At 44.7% G+C, this 9676-nt stretch overlaps 1 protein-coding gene across 6 annotated transcripts in view; it reads left to right on the forward strand.

The window, feature by feature from the left end:
• LOC137305448 (uncharacterized) overlaps window positions 1-9676 on the forward strand; it is a 63618-nt gene that overhangs the window by 4761 nt on the left and 49181 nt on the right. For 3 of the 6 annotated variants that reach the window (XM_067974277.1, XM_067974281.1, XM_067974283.1), the window contains exon 1: window positions 5306-5877. The exons of the other annotated variants lie outside the window; for them this stretch is intronic. The gene's annotated coding sequence lies outside the window, so the exon portion shown is untranslated. Of the gene's footprint in view, window positions 1-5305; window positions 5878-9676 lie in introns of those variants that run through there. 6 annotated transcript variants of the gene reach the window in all.

Below are 9676 nucleotides of genomic sequence, written 5' to 3' on the forward strand. Positions count from 1 at the left end.
CTGCGTTTGTACTGTATACACCTGTAACAAGCTGCGTTTGTACTGTATATACCTGTAACAAGCTGCGTTTGTACTGTATATACCTGTAACAAGCTGCGTTTGTACTGTATATACCTGTAACAAGCTGCGTTTGTACTGTATATACCTGTAACAAGCTGCGTTTGTACTGTATATACCTGTAACAAGCTGCGTTTGTACTGTGTATACCTGTAACAAGCTGCGTTTGTACTGTGTATACCTGTAACAAGCTGCGTTTGTACTGTGTATACCTGTAACAAGCTGCGTTTGTACTGTATATACCTGTAACAAGCTGCGTTTGTACTGTATATACCTGTAACAAGCTGCGTTTGTACTGTGTATACCTGTAACAAGCTGCGTTTGTACTGTGTATACCTGTAACAAGCTGCGTTTGTACTGTGTATACCTGTAACAAGCTGCGTTTGTACTGTGTTTTCCTGTAACAAGCTGCGTTTGTACTGTATATACCTGTAACAAGCTGCGTTTGTACTGTGTATACCTGTAACAAGCTGCGTTTGTACTGTGTATACCTGTAACAAGCTGCGTTTGTACTGTGTATACCTGTAACAAGCTGCGTTTGTACTGTGTATACCTGTAACAAGCTGCGTTTGTACTGTATACACCTGTAACAAGCTGCGTTTGTACTATATACACCTGTAACAAGCTGCGTTTGTACTGTATACACCTGTAACAAGCTGCGTTTGTACTGTATACACCTGTAACAAGCTGCGTTTGTACTGTATACACCTGTAACAAGCTGCGTTTGTACTGTATATACCTGTAACAAGCTGCGTTTGTACTGTATATACCTGTAACAAGCTGCGTTTGTACTGTATATACCTGTAACAAGCTGCGTTTGTACTGTATATACCTGTAACAAGCTGCGTTTGTACTGTATATACCTGTAACAAGCTGCGTTTGTACTGTATATACCTGTAACAAGCTGCGTTTGTACTGTATATACCTGTAACAAGCTGCGTTTGTACTGTGTATACCTGTAACAAGCTGCGTTTGTACTGTGTATACCTGTAACAAGCTGCGTTTGTACTGTATATACCTGTAACAAGCTGCGTTTGTACTGTATATACCTGTAACAAGCTGCGTTTGTACTGTGTATACCTGTAACAAGCTGCGTTTGTACTGTGTATACCTGCAACAAGCTGCGTTTGTACTGTGTTTTCCTGTAACAAGCTGCGTTTGTACTGTATATACCTGTAACAAGCTGCGTTTGTACTGTGTATACCTGTAACAAGCTGCGTTTGTACTGTGTATACCTGTAACAAGCTGCGTTTGTACTGTGTATACCTGTAACAAGCTGCGTTTGTACTGTGTATACCTGTAACAAGCTGCGTTTGTACTGTATACACCTGTAACAAGCTGCGTTTGTACTGTATACACCTGTAACAAGCTGCGTTTGTACTGTATACACCTGTAACAAGCTGCGTTTGTACTGTATACACCTGTAACAAGCTGCGTTTGTACTGTATACACCTGTAACAAGCTGCGTTTGTACTGTATACACCTGTAACAAGCTGCGTTTGTACTGTATACACCTGTAACAAGCTGCGTTTGTACTGTATACACCTGTAACAAGCTGCGTTTGTACTGTATACACCTGTAACAAGCTGCGTTTGTACTGTATACACCTGTAACAAGCTGCGTTTGTACTGTATACACCTGTAACAAGCTGCGTTTGTACTGTATACACCTGTAACAAGCTGCGTTTGTACTGTATACACCTGTAACAAGCTGCGTTTGTACTGTATACACCTGTAACAAGCTGCGTTTGTACTGTGTATACCTGTAACAAGCTGCGTTTGTACTGTGTACACCTGTAACAAGCTGCGTTTGTACTGTGTATACCTGTAACAAGCTGCGTTTGTACTGTGTATACCTGTAACAAGCTGCGTTTGTACTGTATACACCTGTAACAAGCTGCGTTTGTACTGTATACACCTGTAACAAGCTGCGTTTGTACTGTATATACCTGTAACAAGCTGCGTTTGTACTGTATATACCTGTAACAAGCTGCGTTTGTACTGTATATACCTGTAACAAGCTGCGTTTGTACTGTACATACCTGTAACAAGCTGCGTTTGTACTGTATATACCTGTAACAAGCTGCGTTTGTACTGTATACACCTGTAACAAGCTGCGTTTGTACTGTATACACCTGTAACAAGCTGCGTTTGTACTGTATATACCTGTAACAAGCTGCGTTTGTACTGTACATACCTGTAACAAGCTGCGTTTGTACTGTATATACCTGTAACAAGCTGCGTTTGTACTGTACATACCTGTAACAAGCTGCGTTTGTACTGTATATACCTGTAACAAGCTGCGTTTGTACTGTATATACCTGTAACAAGCTGCGTTTGTACTGTACATACCTGTAACAAGCTGCGTTTGTACTGTATATACCTGTAACAAGCTGCGTTTGTACTGTATACACCTGTAACAAGCTGCGTTTGTACTGTATACACCTGTAACAAGCTGCGTTTGTACTGTACATACCTGTAACAAGCTGCGTTTGTACTGTATATACCTGTAACAAGCTGCGTTTGTACTGTATATACCTGTAACAAGCTGCGTTTGTACTGTACATACCTGTAACAAGCTGCGTTTGTACTGTATATACCTGTAACAAGCTGCGTTTGTACTGTATACACCTGTAACAAGCTGCGTTTGTACTGTATACACCTGTAACAAGCTGCGTTTGTACTGTATATACCTGTAACAAGCTGCGTTTGTACTGTATATACCTGTAACAAGCTGCGTTTGTACTGTATATACCTGTAACAAGCTGCGTTTGTACTGTACATACCTGTAACAAGCTGCGTTTGTACTGTATATACCTGTAACAAGCTGCGTTTGTACTGTATATACCTGTAACAAGCTGCGTTTGTACTGTACATACCTGTAACAAGCTGCGTTTGTACTGTATATACCTGTAACAAGCTGCGTTTGTACTGTATACACCTGTAACAAGCTGCGTTTGTACTGTATACACCTGTAACAAGCTGCGTTTGTACTGTATATACCTGTAACAAGCTGCGTTTGTACTGTATATAGCTGTAACAAGCTGCGTTTGTACTGTATATACCTGTAACAAGCTGCGTTTGTACTGTATATACCTGTAACAAGCTGCGTTTGTACTGTATATACCTGTAACAAGCTGCGTTTGTACTGTATACACCTGTAACAAGCTGCGTTTGTACTGTATATACCTGTAACAAGCTGCGTTTGTACTGTATATACCTGTAACAAGCTGCGTTTGTACTGTACATACCTGTAACAAGCTGCGTTTGTACTGTATATACCTGTAACAAGCTGCGTTTGTACTGTACATACCTGTAACAAGCTGCGTTTGTACTGTACATACCTGTAACAAGCTGCGTTTGTACTGTACATACCTGTAACAAGCTGCGTTTGTACTGTATACACCTGTAACAAGCTGCGTTTGTACTGTATACACCTGTAACAAGCTGCGTTTGTACTGTATATACCTGTAACAAGCTGCGTTTGTACTGTATACACCTGTAACAAGCTGCGTTTGTACTGTATACACCTGTAACAAGCTGCGTTTGTACTGTATATACCTGTAACAAGCTGCGTTTGTACTGTACACACCTGTAACAAGCTGCGTTTGTACTGTACATACCTGTAACAAGCTGCGTTTGTACTGTACATACCTGTAACAAGCTGCGTTTGTACTGTACATACCTGTAACAAGCTGCGTTTGTACTGTACATACCTGTAACAAGCTGCGTTTGTACTGTATATACCTGTAACAAGCTGCGTTTGTACTGTACATACCTGTAACAAGCTGCGTTTGTACTGTATATACCTGTAACAAGCTGCGTTTGTACTGTACATACCTGTAACAAGCTGCGTTTGTACTGTATATACCTGTAACAAGCTGCGTTTGTACTGTATATACCTGTAACAAGCTGCGTTTGTACTGTATACACCTGTAACAAGCTGCGTTTGTACTGTATACACCTGTAACAAGCTGCGTTTGTACTGTATACACCTGTAACAAGCTGCGTTTGTACTGTATACACCTGTAACAAGCTGCGTTTGTACTGTATACACCTGTAACAAGCTGCGTTTGTACTGTATATACCTGTAACAAGCTGCGTTTGTACTGTATATACCTGTAACAAGCTGCGTTTGTACTGTATATACCTGTAACAAGCTGCGTTTGTACTGTATATACCTGTAACAAGCTGCGTTTGTACTGTATATACCTGTAACAAGCTGCGTTTGTACTGTATATACCTGTAACAAGCTGCGTTTGTACTGTATATACCTGTAACAAGCTGCGTTTGTACTGTATATACCTGTAACAAGCTGCGTTTGTACTGTATATACCTGTAACAAGCTGCGTTTGTACTGTATATACCTGTAACAAGCTGCGTTTGTACTGTATATACCTGTAACAAGCTGCGTTTGTACTGTATATACCTGTAACAAGCTGCGTTTGTACTGTATATACCTGTAACAAGCTGCGTTTGTACTGTGTATACCTGTAACAAGCTGCGTTTGTACTGTGTATACCTGTAACAAGCTGCGTTTGTACTGTATATACCTGTAACAAGCTGCGTTTGTACTGTATATACCTGTAACAAGCTGCGTTTGTACTGTATATACCTGTAACAAGCTGCGTTTGTACTGTATATACCTGTAACAAGCTGCGTTTGTACTGTATATACCTGTAACAAGCTGCGTTTGTACTGTATACACCTGTAACAAGCTGCGTTTGTACTGTGTATACCTGTAACAAGCTGCGTTTGTACTGTGTATACCTGTAACAAGCTGCGTTTGTACTGTGTATACCTGTAACAAGCTGCGTTTGTACTGTGTATACCTGTAACAAGCTGCGTTTGTACTGTATATACCTGTAACAAGCTGCGTTTGTACTGTATATACCTGTAACAAGCTGCGTTTGTACTGTATATACCTGTAACAAGCTGCGTTTGTACTGTGTATACCTGTAACAAGCTGCGTTTGTACTGTGTATACCTGTAACAAGCTGCGTTTGTACTGTGTATACCTGTAACAAGCTGCGTTTGTACTGTGTATACCTGTAACAAGCTGCGTTTGTACTGTGTATACCTGTAACAAGCTGCGTTTGTACTGTGTATACCTGTAACAAGCTGCGTTTGTACTGTGTATACCTGTAACTAGCTGCGTTTGTACTGTGTATACCTGTAACTAGCTGCGTTTGTACTGTGTATACCTGTAACAAGCTGCGTTTGTACTGTGTATCCCTGTAACAAGCTGCGTTTGTACTGTGTATACCTGTAACAAGCTGCGTTTGTACAGTATGTAACTGTATAACACACGCTGCCTTTATACTGTGTAGTGTTTATTCTGTATATAACTATAACACGAGCTGCGTTTATACTATAGATAACCGTAACAAGGAGGGTCAATGAGGGTAACACGTTTGATGTAGTGTACATGGATTTTAGTAAGGCTTTTGACAAGGTCCCACATGGCAGACTGGTCAAAAAAGAAAAAGCCCATGGGATCCAAGGGAAAGTGGCTAGTTGTATCCAAAATTGGCTCAGTAGCAGGAAGCAAAGGGTAATGGTTGCCGGGTGTTTTTGCAACTGGAATGCTGTTTCCAGTGGGGTCCCACAAGGTTCAGTACTACGTCCCTTACTTTTTGTGGTGTATATTCATGATTTGGACTTGAATGTGGGGGGCTTGATCAAGGAGTTTGCAGATAATACAAAAATTGGCCATGTGGTTGATAGTGAGGAGGAAAGCTGTAGACTGCAAGAAGATATCAATGCACTGGTCAGGTGGACAGAAAAGTGGCAAATGGAATTCAATCCAGAGAAGTGTGAGGTATTGCATTTGGGGAGGTCAAACAAGGCAAGGGAGCACACAATAAATGGGAGGATACTGAGAGGTGGAGGAACAAAGGGACCTTGGAGTGCATGTGCACAGATCCCTGAAGGTAGCAGGACAGGTCGATACGGTGGTTAAAAAGGCGTATGGGATACTTTCTTTATTAGCCGAGGCATAGAATATAAGAGCAGGGAGGTTATGCTGGAACTGTATAAAACATTGGTTAGGCCACAGCTTGAGTACTGCATACAGTTCTGGTCACCACATTACAGGAAAGATGTGATTGCACTCGAGAGGGTACAGAGGAGATTTACGAGGATGTTACCAGGGCTGGAGAATTTTAGTTATGAGAAAAGATTGGATAGGCTGGGGTTGTTTTCTTTGGAACAAAAGAGGCTGAGGGGAGATTTAATTGAGGTATATAAAATTATGACGGAACTAGATAGAGTGGATAGGGAGGACCTATTTCCCTTAGCAGAGGGGTCAGTGACCAGAGGGCATAGATTTAAAGTAATTGGTAGAAGGATTAGTGGGGAGCTGAGGAGAAATGTTTTCACCCAGAGGGTGGTGGGGGTCTGGAACTCACTGCCTGAAAGGGTGGTAGAGGCAGAAACCCTCAACTCACTTAAAAAGTACTTGGATGTGCACTTGGAGTGCTGTAACCTACAGGGCTATGGACCAAGTGCTGGAAAGTGGGATTAAAGTGGGTGGCTCTTATTCGGCCGTAACGGACATGATGGGCCGAATGGCCTCCTTCTGAGCCATACGTTTCTATGATTTTATGTAACAGGAACTGCGATGATACTGTATATGACTGTATAACACAAGCTGCATTTACACTGTAGTTTATACTTTAACTATGTGAACTGCATTTATACGGTATATAACTAACGAGTTGCATTTATACTGTAGTGTTTATACTGTATATAACAGCATAATGCGGGCTGCGTTGACTGTATAACGAGCTGCATTTATACTGTACATAACTGTATAATGTGAACAGTTTTTCTGTATATAACATGAGCTGCATTTACACTCTACATAAGTGTATAATATGTCCCATCAAACATTCCCAGGCGTTGGGAATAGGGTCTCCGATCTCTTGTGGAGCACCTGCTCTGCTACTTCCCAGTTCCGAAAGATTCGAATTGACACCCATTGTTTACAGAGGCAAGTACTTAATTATAAAGAACAGTTTAATGCACTCAGTATTTAAGCAGCAATTTACAGAATGGAAGCTGGGGATATATTACCCTCCTCCACACAGGGTGGAGCTCGTGCCTTGGCCTCTTGTGCTGCTCTCGACCCCACTCCTTGGATCCCACAGATCCGACTTTCTGCAGACTTCTTCAGTCTACACAGGCGTTAGGCTCCTGCCAGCATTTACCTCCGCCCGGACAAATCTAGTCTGCAACCTCGAGGGTCCCTCCACTCTGAACGTTTGTTCGAGCTGTATATTTATACACTGTAGCTGAGGATCATGTGGCTGGCTGACTTAACCTCATCAACTAGCTGAGGAGGCCGCACTTCACCTCATCAATTTGTTAAAAAGATTAGACCGATAATGGTAACATGTTCTAAACAATGACAAGGCACTTGGGGCTCGATATTGCCAGGGCTGCGGGTTCTCGGCGGGGGGTGCTATTGGGCGCGTGGGTAACGCGCCCGGCGAAATCAGTCTGCCCCGCACGCGATCGCAGCCTAATTGGATCCACTTACCTGGTCTTCCAGGTTCCCCGATGCTGATCTGCGAGTCGGGCGGGCTGCGCATGCGCAGTAAGCTCTGTCAGCTGGAGGAGCTCTATTTAAAGGGGCAGTCCTCCACTGACAGATGCTGCAACAAATAGGAAAAATTACAGCATGGAGCAGCCCAGGGGGAAGACTGCTCCCAGGTTTAATGATACCTCACTCCAGATATCGTTAGAAGGGGTGAGGAGGAGGGGGAGGACAGAGATCTTCCCCCCGGCTGGCGGGAGGAAGCGGCCTGCCTCTGCCACCAGGAAGGCCTGGCTCGAGGTGGCAGAGGAGGTCACCAGCACCACCAACATATCGCCCACCTGCATACAGTGCAGGAGGCGCTCCAATGACCTCAGTAGGTCAGCCAAAGTGAGTACACTTACTCATTCCCCTACACTCCGTCTGCCACATCACCACCCCCACCCCACATCCCCTTCTGCACTGCCAACACTACTCTGTCACATCACCCCTCACACCCACTCAAACCTCATCCTCATCTTACCTGCACCTACTCACCTCGCCAGTACTCATCCCACCACTACCACGCAACCCAATCCTCATACAATCTCATGGCTCTATCTCATACTCACCCTCTCGTGCATCTCTTTCACGGTCAGCCTCACTCAACCTGCCACTACCTGTGCTGGAGCCACAGGGCATGCATCACATATGTGCAGTAGGCAGCGTAAGGCAAACGTGTCGTGAGCATGAAGGGGATGCACAAGGGTGTTTGAGGGTTTGTCATGGTTGTTACTTATATTTAATTTCTGACTAACTCACATCACATATTATATTGGCACCACTACTGTCACATCTTTGCGAATCTTGTCTGGTTTGTGCAATAATGCCCTTTCCTGAGGATCACTATGAAGCCCCACAACTGATGCCACCCATTGTGTCACTGCAGAGTGGGTGTAGGTGTATTTGCAGGGCTCTTTTGTGCAGACAGCTGAGAGACGTCGGCAATGTCCCCGGTGGCACCCTGGAAGGATGCGGAGGAGAAGTTGTTGAGGGCAGTGGTGACTTCGACAGGTAAGAAGATGGTGCACGGGCCAGCCGGGAGCAGCTCGGCATGAAGGAGGCTGCAGATGTCCACGACTACATGTCGAGTGACTCTGAGCCTCCGTGTGCACTGCTGCTCAGAGAGGTCCAGGAAGCTGAGCCTCGGCCTGTGGACCCTGTGGCGAGGGTAGTGCCCTCTGCGACGCATCTCTCTCTGCGGTTGCCCTCCCTCCTGCTGTACAGGTGGATGTGTCACATCACTCTGTTGTGGAGCTCCACGTGTCAGAGGTGGATGGCGAGGCTGGTGATGCTGTTCGCCCTCCGAGGAGGTCATGACTGCAGCTACGGCGGCCCCCATCCAGAAGATGTACATCTGAGGGGGTCTGCAAGGTAGGTACATGTCTCTGGACCCCGGGGTAAGTATGCAAGTTGGTGACTTTGATTGTCAGGAGGAGGGTGGTGGAGGCCAAACTTTGTCCCAAGTGACAGAGTGGCCTCCTGCAATGGGTGAGGGTCTCCCCCCACCCACCTGTCAAATGGACCTTTGCAGCTGCCACAGGCTGACAGCTGCAACACGTCCATTTCAACTGGGAGTGTTTCCCCCAGTACGGGAAACAGTCCCAGTTGTTTCTAAAATCCCACCCCTCCTGAAATATTCCCTTAATCAGGTCTGTTAATGACCTGAAATACCGAGGTAAATACTCTCGTGGCCCCCCGCTGGCTTTAATTGCCGGCGGGAATCCCACCTGCGGGGGCTGCGCGCGCACATCGGCGCGTCTGTGGGGAACCCGGAAGTGGACGGGTTGGAGCCGGGCTCCCGACCCGCTCTGGGATTCCCCGATTTTCGGAGCCCCCCCGCCAGGAACGCACCCAATAGCGGGTGCTAAAATAGAGCCCGTGGTGTTCCCCTTATCTCTTTTGGGGAATGTAACTTGCCTTTTTCCAGACATGCTAGATTCTTTTATATCTATGAAACTTAAACAAAGTGTTAACTGTGGGGTTTAAACACACATTGTCCAAGCTCACTACTATACAATTGCCTTGGTTAATGTACTGA

Source organism: Heptranchias perlo, chromosome 40 (assembly GCF_035084215.1).
Source record: "Heptranchias perlo isolate sHepPer1 chromosome 40, sHepPer1.hap1, whole genome shotgun sequence".
Lineage (NCBI taxonomy): Eukaryota > Metazoa > Chordata > Chondrichthyes > Hexanchiformes > Hexanchidae > Heptranchias > Heptranchias perlo.